The sequence below is a fragment of the Schistocerca piceifrons genome, chromosome 11, assembly GCF_021461385.2.
Source record: "Schistocerca piceifrons isolate TAMUIC-IGC-003096 chromosome 11, iqSchPice1.1, whole genome shotgun sequence".
NCBI classification, from domain to species: Eukaryota; Metazoa; Arthropoda; class Insecta; order Orthoptera; family Acrididae; genus Schistocerca; species Schistocerca piceifrons.
In genome coordinates this window covers 158,812,907-158,831,978 of record NC_060148.1, presented here as the reverse complement: position 1 = coordinate 158,831,978, position 19,072 = coordinate 158,812,907, and the positions used below count along the sequence as shown (strand labels likewise).

Below are 19,072 nucleotides of genomic sequence, written 5' to 3'. Positions count from 1 at the left end.
CGAAGGAACTTGCCCCCCTTCTTTCAGCGGTGTACCGTAGGTCTCTAGAAGAGCGTAGCGTTCCAGAAGATTGGAAAAGGACGCAGGTCATCCCCGTTTTCAAGAAGGGACGTCGAATAGATGTGGAGAACTATAGACCTATATCTCTAACGTTGTTCAGTTGTAGAATTTTGGAACACGTATTGTGTTCGAGTATAATGACCTTTCTGGAGACTAGAAATCTACTCTGTAGGAATCAGCATGGGTTTCGAAAAAGACGATCATGGAGGATAAAATCAGAGAATAGAGCCCACACAGAGACATACCGACAATCTTTCTTTCTAGGAACAATACGAGACTGGAATAGAAGGGAGAAGCGATACTCAAGGTACCCTCCGCCACACACCGTCAGGTAGCTTGCGGAGTATGGATGTAGACCCCAAACCGCTTGGCCGATTTCAACCAAATTTGGCACAAACAGTTACAATCCGGAAAGAAATATGTGTGTGGGGTTAAGAACCACAGCCTCTTACTGGGGTGAGCGTGATAACGTGGAGAGAGGAGGGCGGAGCAGGAGATGGACAGAGAGCGAGGGGGAAGCAAGAGATAGGCAAAGACAGAGAGGAGGAGGACAGGCAAAGGACAGGAGAAAACGCACAGTCAGAGGGCGGAGGGGAGGTGGACTAGTAGAAGACTGGAATAAATACATATCCTGGCAACACTGGGTATTGTTATAAAATTCAAGAACCAGTAAGTGTGTAGAATAAAACACGCTAACAAAGAAACTAAGCTGACAGTTTAGTAGTGGCAACACACAAACCCACACTTCCCTAAAAGGCTGGCTGAACGTGAGCCAGGCATCAGCTCAAGGAGTGTTGTGCGACCACCACTGTCCAGCGAACTTTGCTCCATCAACGGCTTCATGGCAATAGCTTTCAGAATCGGTTACACTTCGAATGCTGCATAGGAGCGGTGCTAAGTTTCTACACAGGATTTTGTTTGAAGGAGAAACATCGTTTGCAAACCGTGGGGTAAACACTCTTCGCAATATGCACGACTCGTCAGACGAAAATCCTCGCAGAAACAAAAGTCGGTAGACGACCGCTTTCAAGTGTCAACGCACTGTGCAGACTCTACAAAAACTGCATCACTGGTACGTGTTTCACTGATGGTACTCAACACAGGCAGACGTATCTACAGACTGGTGCACAGAAGCGGTTTCGGACCACGTACCCATCTTCAGGTGCACAAGCAGTAACAGCAGAATATATGAAGTTGTTGTTGTTGTTGTTGTGGTCTTCAGTCCTGAGACTGGTTTGATGCAGCTCTCCATGCTACTCTATCCTGTCAAGCATCTTCATCTCCCAGTACTTACTGCAACCTACATCACTCTGAATCTGCTTAGTGTATTCATCTCTTGGTCTCCCTCTACGATTTTTACCCTCCTCGCTGCCCTCCAATGCTAAATTTGTGATTCCTTGATGCCTCAGAACATGTTCTACTAACCGGCCCCTTCTTTTTGTCAAACTGTGCCACATACTCTTCTTCTCTCCAAATCAATTCAATACTTCATCATTAGTTATGTGATCTACCCATCTAATCTTCAGCATTCATCTGTAGCACCACATTTCGAAAGCTTCTATTCTCTTCTTGTCCAAACTATTTATCGTCCATGTTTCACTTCCATACATGGCTACACTCCATACAAATACTTTCAGAAACGACTTCCTGACACTTAAATCTATACTCAATGTTAACAAATTTCTCTTCTTCAGAAACGCTTTCCTTGCCATTGCCAGTCTACATTTTATATCTTCTCTACTTCCACCATCGTCAGTTATTTTGCTCCCCAAATAGCAAAACTGCTTTACTACTTTAAGTGTCTCATTTCCTAATCTAATTCGTTCAGCATCACCTGACTTAATTCGACCACACTCCATTATCCTCGTTTTGCTTTTGTTGATGTTCATCTTATATCGTCCTTTCAAGACACTGTCCATTCCGTTCAACTGCTCTTCCAAGTCTTTTGCTGTCTCTGATAGAATTGCAATGTCATCGGCGAACAAAAGTTTTTATTTCTTCTCCATGGATTTTAATACCTACTCCGAATTTTTCTTTTGTTTCCTTTACTGCTTGCTCAATATACAGATTGAATAACATCGGGGAGAGGCTACAACCCTGTCTCACTCCCTTCCCAACCACTGCCTCCCTTTCATGCCCTCGACTCTTATAACTGCCATCTGGTTTCTGTATAAATTGTAAATAGCCTTTCGCTCCCTGTATTTTACCCCTGCCACCTTTAGAATTTGAAAGAGAGTATTCCATTCAACATTGTCAAAAGCTTTCTCTAAGTCTACAAATGCTAGAAACGTAGGTTTGCCTTTCCTTAATCTTTCTTCTAAGATAAGTCATAAGGTCAGTATTGCCTCCTGTGTTCCAACATTTCTACGGAATCCAAACTGATCTTCCCCGAGTTCGGCTTCCACCAGTTTTTCCATTCGTCTGTAAAGAATTCGCGTTAGTGTTTTGCAGCTGTGACTTATTAAACTGATAGTTCGGTAATTTCACATCTGTCAACACCTGCTTTCTTTGGGATTGGAATTATTATCTTCTTCTTGAAGTCTGAGGGAATTTCGCCTGTCTCATACATCTTGCTCACCAGATGGTAGAGTTTTGTCAGGACTGGCTCTCCCAAGGCCGTCAGTAGTTCTAATGGAATGTTGTCTACTCCCGGGGCCTTGTTTCGACTTAGGTCTTTCAGCGCTCTGTCAAACTCTTCCCACAGTATCATATCTCCCATTTCATCTTCATATACATCCTCTTCCATTTCCATAATATTGTCCTCAAGTACATCGCCCCTGTATAGACCCTCTATATACTCCTTCCACCTTTCTGCTTTCCCTTCTTTGCTTAGAACTGGGTTTCCATCTGAGCTCTTGATATTCATGCAAGTGGTTCTCTTTTCTTCAAAGGTCTCTTTAATTTTCCTGTAGGCAGTATCTATCCTACCCCTAGTGAGATAAGCATGTACATCCTTACATTTGTCCTGTAGCCATCCCTGCTTAGCCATTTTGCATTTCCTGTCGATCTCATTTTTGAGACATCTGTATTCCTTTTTGTCTGCTAGTTACAAGCGTCATTATGTTGCACAATATTGTCGTAGTAAATAGTTACTTGGTTTGGAGTCGCATGTTTATATGCTCAGTGACTATTGCATGTTTTCCTTTATTAGCCAGTCTCTCGCCTAACATGACACATGTACAGGGTGCGAAGGACAGCCGTTCGCAACGTACCACAGAGTTTCAGGGAAATTCGGGCCGGACAGCCTGATACGGGGCACTTGCGGTCTACGAAGCCGGCGGGCAGCCTCAGATTAGCACACAAGAGCCGCCTGAGCTACAGCGCATGCGCCGTCTCACTCTCTTGCGCCACCGGCGTAGTCGGCTGATTCGTTAACATGATCAGTTTAATCTTTGCCGTGAGAGGAATATAAATGAAAGAGTACTTTTGTGAATAATATGCAAAAACTAATTACATTTACAACTCTATGCAGACTTAACCATTACAAGGACAGTAGTCTCTTAGTAAAAAAAGGCCGGACAAACAAAGATACGTAACTGCTTAATTTATGATGTTACAATTCACAAATACTTGTCAGGTAAGAATTTCACCAAGGTCAGTTTTATATTTTGTAAGTGCATGAACCAGGGGGTTTTAATTTTCGTGCATTATTTTAGCCAAAATTTCGCGTGTCGTGCATGCACCGTAAAGCTCACACCACAGCGGCGTAGCGTATCTCGAGCGACGTCTTCGTAGGACGTCGCAGGCGTACCTCGCAGTGTAGTCAGACGGGTCACCGCAGACTGGCGCCGCGTCCGACCGTGAGGACACGTGACACGCGAGTCTCCAGCCACGCCTGCGTCGGTGCGTGTGTCGGTCGCGCATGCGCACTACACTGCAGCCCACAAACCGCGTGCTCCGTGTTTCAACAGCTCTGCTACTGTACTGCGTGCGTCACTGTGCAAAGTGTCTGCATCAACTGATCAAGATCGAAAGTGTCTAGTGCTCTGCGACTACGCAAAGCTGGAATACAGAGATGTTAATTTGCGCGACTTAGCTTGGGAATAAGTTTCCCAAATTATTGGGAATCCAAGTAAGTATTTCTGAATTTCAGTGACTAAAAATGCTATTCTCCAAATAATCAGATAGACCTGGATAATGTGACCGCTACCTGTTCTTCTCTACGAAAATAAATCTCTAGATATCGATATACTTCCTAATATATATTGAAAGACTTGCACTTCATTCACCATTCAGTGCTCGCATCTCATATTTCTAATCCACGCATTCTGGTATTCGGTAAAATAATAATTCAGGTAATATTAATAATTTCTATGGGTTGCCTGATTTATCTGACGATTTTTACAGCTTGTCTCACACTGATCTGTGAGAGGAGCTTGGCGCCAGGAATTTTCTTTATTTATGGGCGAGGGCAGCAGTCTTCCTAGCACCCATGATGGTTTCCCGTTTCCTATCCTTTTTCCGATCGCCAGGGTAGCACGTAGTGGCATTTGAAAGTTCTGTAGTGGCCAAAGTTTCTCCTGTTCTCAGTTCCCCAACCTGCCTTACCAACCTTGTAACTGATATTTCTTCTGAATTTTAACGTCGCGAAGTCGCCTCCCTGTGAAATTCCGGCCCTAAGATTGGCCAGTTCAGGTGCGCGCCCGTTTTCCGCGGGCGGGCGCCAACCGCCCTGCGCGGATGGATGGTGGACAAAGGGGCAGTAGGGGCAGCTCTAGTGTGGCCGTGCCGGAGACCGGGGGTGCCGCTTCCAGGAGATGAAGTTCGGTAAGCACGAGCGCCGGCGTGCACTCTAGATTCGCGCCCTGCGGCCCAGAGGGGACCTGACAGGTCATTGTGAATAGTTTCGCGTCTTGCGTGTTTTATTGCTTTAATACGGGAGGCTACCGAGCGATTCACGCACAGTAGCATCTTCTTAGTCTTGGCCAATTCCTGGTGGCGGTCGTTGCACGCCTGCAACCCCTTCCTTTACTAAATGGCATTCTGTTTGATAATACGGCGATCGTTACTAAAATTCCTTTCCTCCTGCTATCATGGCGTGTTATGAACGAACGTTAGGGCAGGCTGCTGAACTCGAATCTTTCTTCCCCCCACCCCCATTTGGTTGTATTATCGTTCGATTCTCAACTGTTTAATAGATGTGTCCCTTAATCTTACATTCTCTCTCTTTCCTTACGTGAACTGATCCCTAGTGTAACAGAATAATGCTGAACTAGTACAACAGTTGCTATAAGGTCATGCAAGTCTCGCGCCACTAACAATAGTATAAAGATTCCATATCGCGCGCCTGGCACGACCACTGCACGCATGGCACCGATAACAGTGGTAATCAATTATTCCCACATTGATAAACTGGGAAGTGTTCACGGCTCGCTGTGAGTACGTGAGCACTAAATCCACTTGATGTGACGCAAGTAGTGGCCTCTGTTTTGCCTTGCTGGTTTAGACAAAAAATATCAAAAATCACAGCCCCTACAGCAAGGAATAGCAACCTGTAAAAATAAGAAAAACGAGCCACCGCTTTTAACGCCATGTGCCAGCGTGTGAAGTGCCAACACTAAAATTCGGAAGCGTTGGTATTACGGTGTGGTGGTGTTTTTCATGGAGGGGGCTTGCACCCCTTGTTGTTTTACGTGGCACTATCACAGCACAGGCCTACATTGATGTTTTAAGCACCTTCTTGTTTCCCACTGTTGAAGAGCAATTCGGGGATGGCGATTAGTATTTCAATACGATCGTGCACCAGTTCATAATGCACGGCCTGCGGTGGAGTGGTTACACGACAATAACATCCCTGTAATAGACTGGCCTGCACAGCCTCCTGACCTGAATCCTATAGAAAACCTTTGGGATTTTCACGAACGCCAACTTAGTGCCACACCTCACCGACCGACATCGATACCTCTACTCAGTGCAGCACTCCGTCAAGAATGGTCTGCCATTCCTCAAGAAACCTTCCAACACCTGATTGAACGTATGCCTGCGACAGTGGAAGCAGTTATCAAGGCTAAGGGTGGGCCAACATCATATTGAGTTCCAGCATTACCGATGAAGGACACCAAGAACTTTTAAGTTATATTAAGTCAGGCGTCCGGATACCTTTGATCACATAGTGTAGTTCAAGGAGTTTCGCAGTGAACTTGCATAACTCTTAAAAGGACGCCTCGAGCACTATCATACAGATCACGAAGGACAGCACAATAAAATTTGCGAGTCCTCATTTCAGCCGCTTTACCAGCGCCATAGAGATATGAGTGCATTGCGAAGCCGAGGTTGGCAAGGGAAGCCCACCACTCCATAACTGTGGGGCAGCACACTTGGGAAGAATGGGTTGCCCACCGACACACGGTAGTAATGATATCATCCAGAGAGGGAGAAACGTGTCCATGTGGGCCGTTCCATTCAATTTGCAAAGCGAACTTCGGTTTTAAAATGGTTCAAATGGCTCTGAGCACTATGGGACTTAACATCTGTGGTCATCAGTCCCCTAGAACTTATAACTACTTAAACGTAACTAACCTAAGCACATCACACAACACCCAGTCATCACGAGGCAGAGAAAATCCCTCACCCCGCCGGGAATCGAGCCCGGGAACCCGGGCTTGGGAAGCGAGAACGCTACCGCACGACCACGAGCTGCGGACTCCAAGGCACTACTTTATTTAATATTTTCGTGTGTTTTAATTCCGATATAAAATTTCAGTGATTCTTTACATACAACTGGTACATTTCAGACACTTGCGCAAAGTTTTCAACAGAAGTTATGGAGAATTTAATTTTGGAAAAATGATGATAATAACGTTAACTGAAACTGTATGAATGTGTCACATAATCTGCTTTTATTAATGCCATAGCACACGTGAAGTCATGTTAAACCGGAAGAAACAAAGCTCAGTGTCAAGGAAGTTGTGCAATGTACTTACAATTCCGCAATACATTAACAATAAATGTTCAAAAATCTCTCCACCGAGTTCAGGGCATTTAGCAGTGCAAGTAAACAAATTTACCTCTGTAATAATCTTTGCTACTCTGGATGTTCTGGAAAACTACTGCAGATATACGCCTGGGACATGTTTCATTAGATTCACCAGATCAATAACGACAAAATAAATGGAAATCCTGCTTTGCTTTAACCTCATTCAGTTTTGCGTTGGCTTCATATTAGCGAAGTCCCTAAAATTCAGGCAAAATCTTTTATTAGGCGCAACTCTGTCACTAAACATTTGCGGATATGTGTTTATATGAATTTTTTCCCTCAGTTTTACTTGTGTAATAACATATTTATGTATTTCCATACCTTCTTGAATCACCCTGTACACTACTGCATTTTTTTTATTATTATCAGTCTCTCGCCTAACACGACTTGCGCACAGGGAGCACAGGATAACTGATCACAACGTACCGCGGTCGTGCAGGGAAAGTCGAGGCGGACAGTCCGACACAGGACACTTGCGGTCTGCCAGGCCGGGAGACAAGACAGCCTCACATCAGCAGACGAAGGCTGCCTAGAGGCCGCCTGAGCCACAGCGCATGCGCACTGTGCACCAGTTTCAGTGTCCAATCACTGTCTCGCGCCATTGGCTTAGTCGGCTGTTTCATTGACATTATCAAGTAAAAATTTCTCGTGAGAGGAATAACAGAAACAAACTTTTACAAACAGTGTGAAAGAACTAATTACGTTTACAATTGGATCTGAACTCAACCCTTAAGCCTAGTTTACACGACGACAGTACGTTGCATGCAACTATGCTAAGCATAGGTGTTGGGAAATTTCTATGACGCTGACTACAAAAACAGGCCGCGACGCATTGCTGTCCTGCGCGATCTTAACTTGGGAGGACTGTCGATCTCTGAGCTACAGGACACAACACATTCGGTGACGAGCGTTACACAAACGAAACTAAGAAGAATGCTGGGGAGTGGAACATCTGATGGCGGAACAGCCGACGTCTGTGGCACGAGTTGGCTGGTTCGTTTTTAGAAGGAAATTGTGTACAGCATAAAAGGACATAAACATCTGCTAAGATCAATTCTTTACTCAGCATTCATCTGTTGAAGTACTTCACATTCACAATTTGTGGTACTGGTACATACATTCAAGCGCCAAAGAAACTGGTATAGGCATGCATATTCAAATACAGAGATATGTAAACAGGGAGAATACGGATCTGCGGTCGACACGGCTCATATCAGATAACAAATGTCTGGCGCAGATGTTATATCGTTTACTGCTGCTACAATGGCAGGTCATCAAGACTGAAGAGTGTTTGAACGTTGTGTCACAGACGGCGAACGAGCGATGGGACACAGCATCTACGAGGTAGCCATGAAGTGGGGATTTTCCCGTACGACAAAACACGGGTGTACCGTGAATATCAGGAACCCGGTGAAACATCAAATCTCCTATATCACTGCGGCCAGAAAGAGATCCTGCAAGACGACGACTGAAGAGAATCGTTCAACGTGATAGAAGTGCAAATTGCTGCAGATATCAGTGCTGGGGACCCATTCAACGCAACATCATCAATGTGGGCTTCGGAGCCGAATCCCCACTCGTGTACCCTTCATGACTGCACGGCACGAAGCTTTACGCCTCTCCTGCGCCCATCAACACCGATACTGGACTGTTGATGACTGGAAAGACTTTGCCCGGTCGGACGAGTCTCGTTTCAAATTGTATCGGTTATGGAGACATCCTCATGAATCGATGGACCCTGCATGTCAGCAGGTAACTGTTCAAGCTGGTGGAGGCTCTGTAATGGTGTGGGGCGTGTGCTATTGGAGTGATACGGGACCCCTGATACATCTAGATACGACTCTGGCAGGTGACACGTACGTAAGCATCCTGTCTGATCACCTGCAGCCATTCATGAGTTCATTGTGCATTCTGACGGACTTGGGGAATTCTAGCAAGACAATGCGACACCCCACACGTCCAGAATTGTTACACAGTGGCTCGAAGAACTCTCTTCCTCTGGCCACCAAACCCCCCAGACATGAACATTACTGAGGATATCTGGGAACCTTGCAACATGCTGTTCAAAAGAGATGTCCACGGCCTCGTATTCTTATGGATTTATGGACATCCCTGCAGGACTCTCGGTGTCAGTTCCCTCCAGCATTATTTCAGACATTAATGGAGTCCACGCCACATAGTGTTGCTGCACTTCTGCGTGCTCGCCGGGGCCCTACACGACATTGCGCAGGTGTACGAGTTTCTCTGGCTCCAGTGTATTTTTAAACTCTTAAATTTTGCCAAAGTACAGTTCCATCCGTAGGAAAGGAGTTGTAAAAACCATTCTCATCTTGTTGCGGCTCGTTTCGAATAATTATTGCTGCCGGCTTGCCTCCTCCCCCCCCCCCCCTCCCACACCAAGGATTTATGCTTCTACATGTCCTTGGCTGATACACTCCACTATCCACATTCTCTTCACGCATTACAGTGTCTTTTCTCCTCTGGCCAGCTGCATTGAAAAGGAAGTGAACTGGTCTGGTGACATTCTAAGATGATTAAAAAAAACTTTTACGTCGATGAGCAACTGAGCTGACGTCTTTTCTTGAGCCAGGTACGAACCCATATACGTTTCTCAACTTTTTTATCTTTTGTTTTGCGCAGAGGTTTCACGCAAAGAAACATTAACTCCGCCACAACCTGTACACTTGCTGGAATTTTCATTCTACACGTTTTACGCGGGACTCACAAACGGCGGAGCTGGAGTGTACACAGACGCCGCCTCCTGTGCAGACGCATACAAAGCTTTTCGCGTGCAGCTCGGTTCACACAACGCGTGCCGCGACCCATTGTCGTCGTGCGAACTAGGCTTAACAAGCAAACTAGGATTCGTATTAAAAAGGCCAGACAAACAAAACTATGTTATTGTTGATTGTACGCTGTTAAAATTCACGATCTTCTTCCAGGTAAAATTTACACCAAACTCAGTTTCACATTTTGTAAGTTCAAGAACAAGGGGCTTCTAATATTCGTGGACTATTTCAGCCATGCACAGTAACTCAGTCGCCTTTTTAAGCCATAATGAGGCTGTTTCCCGGCTTCACAGACAACAAGTATCGGATAGTAACTTCACCTACACCACTTTGGTGCGTTGTGAATTGTCAGCGTTCACACTATGTATACACCAGGTGCAGAAGTATGAAACCGGAATTTGTTTGCAATAATTACACGTCTATTGTTTGAAACTGATAAACAATATTTTATTCAGAATAATCTCCATTGCTATTTAGACATTTCTCCCACCTCTCCGACAAACTATGAATGCTTCGCCAAAAAGAATTCTTCTTTTGAAGCGAACCAGTTATCGTGCCATTGTCGTACATTTTCGTAAGAGTTGAAGCGTTGTTAAGCGAGAGCGTGTCCCAGTGATGCAAATAGATGATAATCGGACGGAGCCAGGTCTGGATATAAACCGCATGTGCTAGTATTTCCCAACTGAACGCCTCCATCGTTTCTCTGACCCGTTTTGCTGTGTGTGATGGGGCGTTTTCCGAATTCCGATCGTTTTTCACGTAATACTCGATTGAAATCGTTCATTTGCTGTTGCTAACGATTAGTGTTAACATCTCTCCAGGTTTTAGCAGCTCATAATAGACGATACCCTTCTGATCCTACCAAACACAGAGCATTGCTTTCTTACCAAAGCGATTTGGTCTTGCAGTGTATGTCGATGGTTTTCCCCGATTCACCTATTTACGACGCTTAGAATTCACAAAATATATCCATTTTTTATCACCTGTCACTATTCGATAGAGAAACGTCTTTCTTTTGTATCTGGCTGGCATTTCACAAGTGGTCTTTCGATTTGCTTGCTGTCTTTCATTCATTTCATGCAGAAACCATTTTCCCACTTTCTACAACTTTCCCGCAGTTTTCAACCGAAGAGAAACGGCTTTCTACGTCACATTCAATTGTTCCACGAGTTCCTGTTGAATTTCAGTATCACCTTCATGCAATTCGTTCTCTTCGAACTTTTTCGGTGGTTTCCCACGCTAGTCGTTTCTCACGTCAAAATCACCACCTTTGAATTTTTTAAACCAAGTATGTTCGTCGAAATCAGCGGTTTTCTTTAAATGATAACAGAAGACCAGTGCTGTCCGCGAATCGTAGTCCGCAGGGCACAAAACTGGACATGTTTACGGGTTCGAAACAGATACCGATGTACGGGACTTGGGTTACTGTGTGTTGACATTCGTCAGGAAACACATAGCGCTGCAGACGCGGTCTCACGGGCCCTACACTGACGGCTAGCACCGTCTACACTCTACACTCTACACGGAAACTCCGATTTCATGCTTCTGCACCTGGTAGAGTGGTTAAGAGGCTGCAGTTCAACAGAACGGTAACGTGTAGCGAAAGTGAGACGTACCAGGCAGTACGCAACACGGCCAACCTGTACAGCGTCTCGTATTTGTAATTCTGTATGCACCAGTGTTACAATATTTTCGCATGAAAATGAGCCCAACGGCTGAATGATTCCATTAGAAGTTCCCCATAGCCAAGAGAATGAGTCACGTCCACATCAAAGAGACAATAATTGTGTGAGTCTGAGGTAAAATATGTAAAGTAGAGACGAACGTTCGTAGCAGTAAAAAATGGATCGTGACGACTGCCACTTATGGAACGTACTACAGCACTTAATGGAACGTGAAAAAGCCAGACGCATGGAAGCTGTGTGTGTCGTGACTGCGTCCAGATATTCCGCTCCTTCCTGTATTATGCTCTACTGTCACTAGCTCAGGAGAGTGTTGGTAACATTTTATGTGCTAGGTGAGCTGCGGAGATTCGACACTTCGTCGTACAGAGTTCATTATAGAGGCATTTGAACCGTTCAGTGGTATTCGCCTTCTGTGTGTAGTATAATAGATGTTTCATTAGAACGCGTACAGTTTATGGTTACCTGCTTCTAAGTTCGCAACACGCACTGTGCAGGGCGTATGCGTCTTTTCTAGTCATGTCCAGTATAGCATTTATTTATTGCAAGCAATCTGTTGAAAAAGGTGAATTATCTCGCCATTTGGTTAAGTTCGCAACATTCTGCCAACTGATTGATAATGTTTCTGGCGTCACAAGGAAGAACAGGGTAACAGATGTTCAAATGGCTCTGAGCACTATGGGACTCAACTGCTGAGGTCATTAGTCCCCTAGAACTTAGAACTAGTTAAACCTAACTAACCTAAGGACAGCACAAACATCCATGCCCGAGGCAGGATTCGAACCTGCGACCGTAGCGGTCTTGCTGTTCCAGACTGCAGCGCCTTTAACCGCACGGCCACTTCGGCCGGCGGTAACAGATGTGTCAGAGCCAACCTCGATGGCCAGCAGTAGCTTCTTAGTGACGTTTAGTTCATGGAACAAACCACTGCATGCAATCAACGCCGCACCGCGCAACAGTTATAAATGTAAAAGAGGGGGAGTGTTGACGTTGGCAACACTGATTTAAAAAAAGGCAGTTGACAAAAGTTCCGAGAGGCACAGACATCTAACAATCGCTGCGTGGAGGCCAATCGTCAACTTTTTTTACAAAGTAGAAGATTGTTTCAGTGGGTGACACCGATTTTATATAGTGATACATATATATATACCCCGATGTTTAAACAGTAAAGAAGTATGTTGTGTCTCGGTATGTAACTGTGTAAGAACAGCTGTTTGCGTTTGATAGCATCATAAAAGACTGAAGTTCTCATCTGGATGATTTCCAATACAGCAGACATTTGTTTAGTGCTCAGAATTTGTTCACCCTTAGTTCTGGTATACACTTGAGAGTTTTTAATACCGCAATGGAACGTCTTTGACCTGAAGTCATATTTTAAAGAGGAAAACAGAACACTGGTGAAATAACAACCTTGCAATCGATTTTGCGTCAAAATTTGAGCAATGATTTTGATAGTGAGGAACTTTGACCATCTGTGATGCACATTTTAAACATTAGCACGTTGCAGTACCTCACCCCACTGTCTCCTATTAATGGTAAAGAGTGAAGCACGAACACAGATAATTGGTTAGACGATTATTTTAATAACAGGTTAATAATTTTCAATTTACAAATCCGTGGCGTTAAAGAGAGGTGTAGCTCTTGAATCTGTACCTCACATTAATATTGTCAGCTTTATAGTTCAAAGGAAGTGTTCCCTTAACGATACTTTTAACAATTTTTCAAAGGATGGTGATCTGGAATGACGTCCGCCCACGTACTCAGGACGTTGGCAGCGAAAATCATTCAATATTGGACATAGCTTTGCTTCATACAAGTCGGTACTCTTTGATGATACGCTCAGTGGTTTCCACTGCATTGTGAATTTCAACATATAATAAAATATCAACTTGAAGATATCTGTACGTAGGAGCTTTTTAAGAAAACTAAATAGGAGGGTGTTTTTTTATAACAGCTATCGAAGCGAAAAAAATTATTTTTAGAATTTTTGTGTGTATGTCTACGCGCACCACGCAAAAACTGATGCCCGCAATTGGATGCGATTTTGAGCTGTATTTTTGCAGGTCTAACTTAAAATTTGATACAGATTTCATTTAGACACGCCAGTCAAAGCTATCGCAGCTGTGCCATAAAAGTAAGCGCTGTTACACAACACAGGAGACTGTCGCTTGCTGCAAACAATGAAATGTGCCGGCAGGACGGCAAAGCTTTGTAAGCCGCCGCCCGCGCAGGAGTCTTCAATACGCGGACGAAGTCGCGGATAAAAGCTGGTCGCAGTGTAAAAATGCACAAAGCAAATATGTCTCTGGCACCAGGTACAGACTAATAAAGCACGTGAACAGTCTCGAAACTATGTTTCGCGGGAAGTAGCGAAAAAAAATACGTGTACAAGAGAGCGGTAAGTGTGCGTGGCACTGGCTTCTTTTAATGGCCGTTGAAAGAAGCTACGCACAGAAATGTCGCCATTTTGTAAATATTTAGCAAATAGTGTTTATTAATGTGTTGTTTTCAATCATTCTAATTTCTCCGACAGCAGAAACAAATCCGGGCGTGTCTCAGACAATCCCTCCCCGCAACGGACAGCTCTGGATGCGACCAGTGCCAAAACAAATCCGGAGAAAGCCAGACTTGTGACAACTCTAAACCAGTAGGCAATCTTCTTCCACCTGGTTTCACCGTCATTCCGGAAACGGCAGACCTTTTAGTTCCATGTTCTCCATTCATTGAACTGGTACAGCTCGCTTACCTGCAGAAAACGCATATCGCTGCTGACATTGACAGAAAAAAGAACGAAGCTTTGGAACTACACATTTACAAATTTTTAATGGAAAATTCGTTACGATCGTGTTTTCCGTATGTACAAGTAGACTTACGCACTTACTTATCTTTAATTATCACCAACTGCAGTGAAGAACGTTCGTTTTCAACGTTTTAGCGGATCAAAAATCAATTAAGAAATACGATGGGACAGGAACGTCTAAATGACCTCAGTATAATGAAAATTGAATACGATTTGCACAGATACATTGATCTAACTTGTATTATTTCTAAATTTGCCGAAATTAAATCGAGAAAAGTTTATTTGTAACAATCTTGTTTTATTTGATATCCTAAACGATACGACCTAAACAAACCAAGAGCCCCTTGTCAGAATTTGCCACAGGCTCCGCGCTTGCTTAACCAGGCACTGAATTCGAGTATGCCTGTAACCGAAATGACTTACTCTTGTCTGGTGCCACCGCACGGAAATAACAGCAGAAGTACGGCGCGGGAGACGAATAGCCAGAGGCTCTGGTCCACTGTTCGCTAGTGCGATTCTAAAATCACTCGCTAGACTGAAGTAGCGGCCAAAAATCGTGTCTTCCTGGGTACACTATCGCACGGGCACAACACTCTCACCTACAGAACGTCTAAGATTAAGCATTCACAGACCCAACTGTAGTAAAAGTAGTAAAATTGACCTTTTTTTTTGTGGGAGTATGAGTTCCAGTTCGAAATTACCACTATACCATTTTCCTCCATTTTACATTATGAACACCTACATGGCACACTCACATCAGAACGATGAAGACACAGTCTGCTTTCCACCAACAGAGATGGCTGATTGATAGCAATGGCCGCTAAAAATAAGTGACACTCTCTCTCTCTCTCTCTCTCTCTCTCTCTCTCTCTCTGGGGGCAGTCAGTGCTGTTGAGCGCCTGACAACTGAACTAGACTAGCACCTCTAGCGGCGAGAAAGCCAGCTGCAAGATTAACGTTTGTTTCTCATTAATTTTCTACTTAATTAACGAAATAGTTACTATATTGTTACGTCCGAAGCATTAGTACATTATCCAGGAACATGAATGATAGTGTAATAAATGTAAACACAGTGGAACCTCATTGATTCTGTGACGTAAGCTACAATTCATTCACGGAGCAGTACTTCTCAGTGTGTCTATAACTGCAGGTCACTCCTCTGAAAGCAAGAGAACGTAATAAACACATGTATCGAGCATGAGAAGCACATAATTATGTCTGTTTCTGTGTGTACTTGTTATGGTAAACACACTCTTTGACAATCAACAATTTTGTATGAGTCTAATGATTACCAGGTTTTTACACTTTACTCAATTTTCTAATAAACGAGTACTATTGTAAATATAATCAATTTTGCTTCAACGGCGAATCTGCTGGAAGATTCTTGCCGTTTGTCGCACTGGATTCTCGTGTGTTGACAAAAAGTGTTATTGCTTTTGATGTCTTATTACCATTTTTTGTGGTTTTCACCTCACCATTTTTTATGGTTTTCACCTCATCTACAGTTGTGATGGCTTATTTGGTACCTTAAACAATCTAGATGTTGCATTCCATACACGCTTTCCAAGTTACACATTCACTGATCTGGCTGGAAGTGTAGCTAGCAAAATTTAAAGTTGTTGAGTAAATAAGCAAAATGAGATGTAATCTTTTAGGTAATGCAGATTTTTATGGCATTACAGACGTTCCCTATAGTAAAAACTGTGTTACAGATCAATATAAATCATGCTACTAGCATTGCTTGTTTACCGTATTCAGAAGAATATATCTTATTGTCGGTTTGGAGCGCTGCTGTCAGGAGTGTATAAAAAATGAGAAGCAATGTCGGGAGCATATGTTTCACACTGTGGGAACATTCACGATGACGAGGGACATAGCAGAACAAATGCGTGGGGTGTTCCCTACACGCGGATGAAGTACTTCTCTCTGTCCCTGTCTTCCTCTTTCCCCCGCTTTCCCCTCCCCCCCACTTTCTCCCACTGTCTCCCTCTACTATCTATTGGAGGGAGACTTATCAACAGATGTCGAAGTAGCTTCAGACACGCCTCAGGGATACGTGTTGGATGGACTGATGTTCATGCCGTTGGCTGGTGGCTTTGGAAGCAATGTTAACAGCAAGGTCACAGTTGGTAGAGATGATAGCATTACCTATAATTAAGTACTGTCCGAAAGAAGCTGTGCCGGCCACTGTGGCCGAGCTGTTCTAGCCGCTTCACTCCGGAGCCGCGCTGCTGCTACGGTCGCAAAATGGTTCAAATGGCTCTGAGCACTATGGGACTTAACATCTATGGTCATCAGTCCCCTAGAACTTAGAACTACTTAAATCTAACTAACCTAAGGACATCACACACAACACCCAGCCATCACGAGGCAGAGAAAATCCCTGACCCCGCCGGGAATCGAACCCGGGAACCCGGGCGTGGGAAGCGAGAACGCTACCGCACGACCACGAGATGCGGGCGCTACGGTCGCAAGTTCGAGTCCTGCCTCGGGGATGGATGTGTGTGGTGTCCTTAGGTTAGCTGCGTTTACGTAGTTCTATAGGGGACTGATGACCTCAGATGTTAAGTCCCATAGTGCTCAGAGCCATTTCAACCATTTTCAAGGAAGCTGCACAAATATTTACTCAGACTTTTATACGATTTCAAATAAAAGCAGAGTTTAACAAATTGCTTTAAATCTGCAGATTTCTAAAACAAATCGTCTATTTTACCAGAGGACCAGGAATTTAACTGACTATACAGGGTGTTACAAAAAGGTACGGCCAAACTTTCAGGAAACATTCCTCACACACAAAGAAAGAAAATATGTTATGTGGACATGTGGAAACGTTTACTTTCCATGTTCGACCTCATTTTATTACTTCTCTTCAAATCACATTAATCATGGAATGGAAACACTCAGCAACAGAACGTACCAGCGTGACTTCCAACACTTTGTTACAGGAAATGTTCAAAATGTCCTCCGTTAGCAAGGATACATGCATCCACCCTCCATCGCATGGAATCCCTGATGCGCTGATGCAGCCCTGGAGAATGGCGTATTGTATCACAGCCGTCCACAATAGAGCACGAAGAGTCTCTGCATTTGGTACCGGGGTTGTGTAGAGAGGAGCTTTCAAATGCCCCCATAAATGAAAGTCAAGAGGGTTGATTTCAGGAGAGCGTGGAGGCCACGGAATTGGTCCGCCTCTACCAATCCATCGGCCACCGAAACTGTTGTTGAGAAGCGTACGAACACCTCGACTGAAATGTGCAGGAGCTCCATGGTGCATGAACCATATGTTGTGTCGTACTTGTAAGGGCACATGTTCTAGCAGCACAGGTAGAGTATCCCGTATGAAATCATGATAACGTGCTCCATTGAGCGTAGGTGGAAGAACAAACTAAAATGAGCTCTAATACAGAAATTAACCGTTTCTGGTCACATGTCCACATAACATCTTTTCTTTATTTGTGTGTGAGGAATGTTTCCTGAAAGTTTGGCCGTATCTTTTTGTAACACCCTGTATAATGGTTCGAATCCATTCGGATTTCAATGAATGACAACATATGTAGAGAAGCAGTTATTACCGACAACAGTCACACACAAAGAAAATATACACATTCGCCTTTCAGCATACGAGGCGCGCGGGACCCGACGTGCGACAGCCGCCCGACCCAGTGTCCATCCACAACTGCGAATCTCTCCATCGCCGTGACGAGTGTCCCTCTGCCACGCACTTGAGTCTTATTTGCACAATATTTACATAGAAAACTGTGCACCTAAGAAGATGTATAAACGTTATGTTCTAGGGTTATGGTATTAGTGAGTCACTTTTTGGAAACAGGGAACTCAGATAAAGATCTGGGTGTGGCAATATGTGGGGATATGAAATGGAAATATCACATAGACTCAGTTGTAGGTAAAGTAAGAGGCAGACTTTTGTCCGCAGGCAAGACATTGGAGCAATGCGGTCGGTCTACAAGGGAGACAGTTTACAAATCACTCGTGTGACCCATCCACATACATCGCTCGATTGGGTGAGGCCCATTGCAAACAGATTAACAAGGGATATTGAACGTGTACACAGAAGTGCAGCGCAGACAGACAAAGGAGTGTTCGCAAGAAAGCCTGCTCACAGAAGTTCCAGCGCCAGTACTGAGTCGGCAGGCCACACACGGCCCCCTGTGTGAGGCCCCTGTAGCGGCTGCCGAGGCGGACTGCGGTTGGTACCTGCCGCCTTCTCAGCCGTTGGCAGCACTGGCGCCGCGGCCACGTCCTGCGACTTCAGTTGTCTATCGCATTTACAGTGAGCTGTTTCCAGTGTGAGGGTCTGCGTCGGGATTTCATGCTGCAGCTCCCGCTCCGATAAATTCTTGTGGGACACGGATATCGTTAATAAGGTAAGGATGACCATTTTCATTTTTCCCTGCTTTGTTGAGTTTTTTTTCGTAGTGATAGTAATTCTGTGGTCTCATTTATTTTTTATCGGTTATTTCACTCGCAAATTGCTTATTGAGATCTTGGTATATTATAGTCATACCAAAATTCCCATTAAGTCTGCTCTTCTAAGGATTTTAGACCTGAGTTCAAAGCATTTCACGGGCTCGGGCCGCTCAGAACGAGTTTCTTCTCTTGTTCACGCTTGAATCTTGTTTTTTTTTATGGAATTATAGTGTTGTTTCGTATACATCTGATTTGTAAAAGGACTAAGCTACTGTTACTGAGGAATGGTGAAAAATAGCTGCTGCATTGGAACAAAACGTTTTCCTTCCATTCTAAG

The 19,072-nt window shown here is 44.2% G+C and overlaps 2 protein-coding genes across 2 annotated transcripts in view; one reads left to right on the top strand and one right to left on the bottom strand.

Moving 5' to 3' along the window:
• Nucleotides 1-19,072, bottom strand: part of LOC124719889 (zinc finger protein 726-like) — a 609,944-nt gene that overhangs the window by 270,087 nt on the left and 320,785 nt on the right. The gene's annotated exons all lie outside the window — the stretch shown is intronic.
• The window catches only part of LOC124719891 (speckle-type POZ protein-like), an 80,983-nt gene continuing 80,498 nt past the window's right edge, over nt 18,588-19,072 (top strand). The window contains exon 1 of the mRNA XM_047245073.1: nt 18,588-18,692. The gene's annotated coding sequence lies outside the window, so the exon portion shown is untranslated. The remainder of the gene's footprint in view (nt 18,693-19,072) is intronic.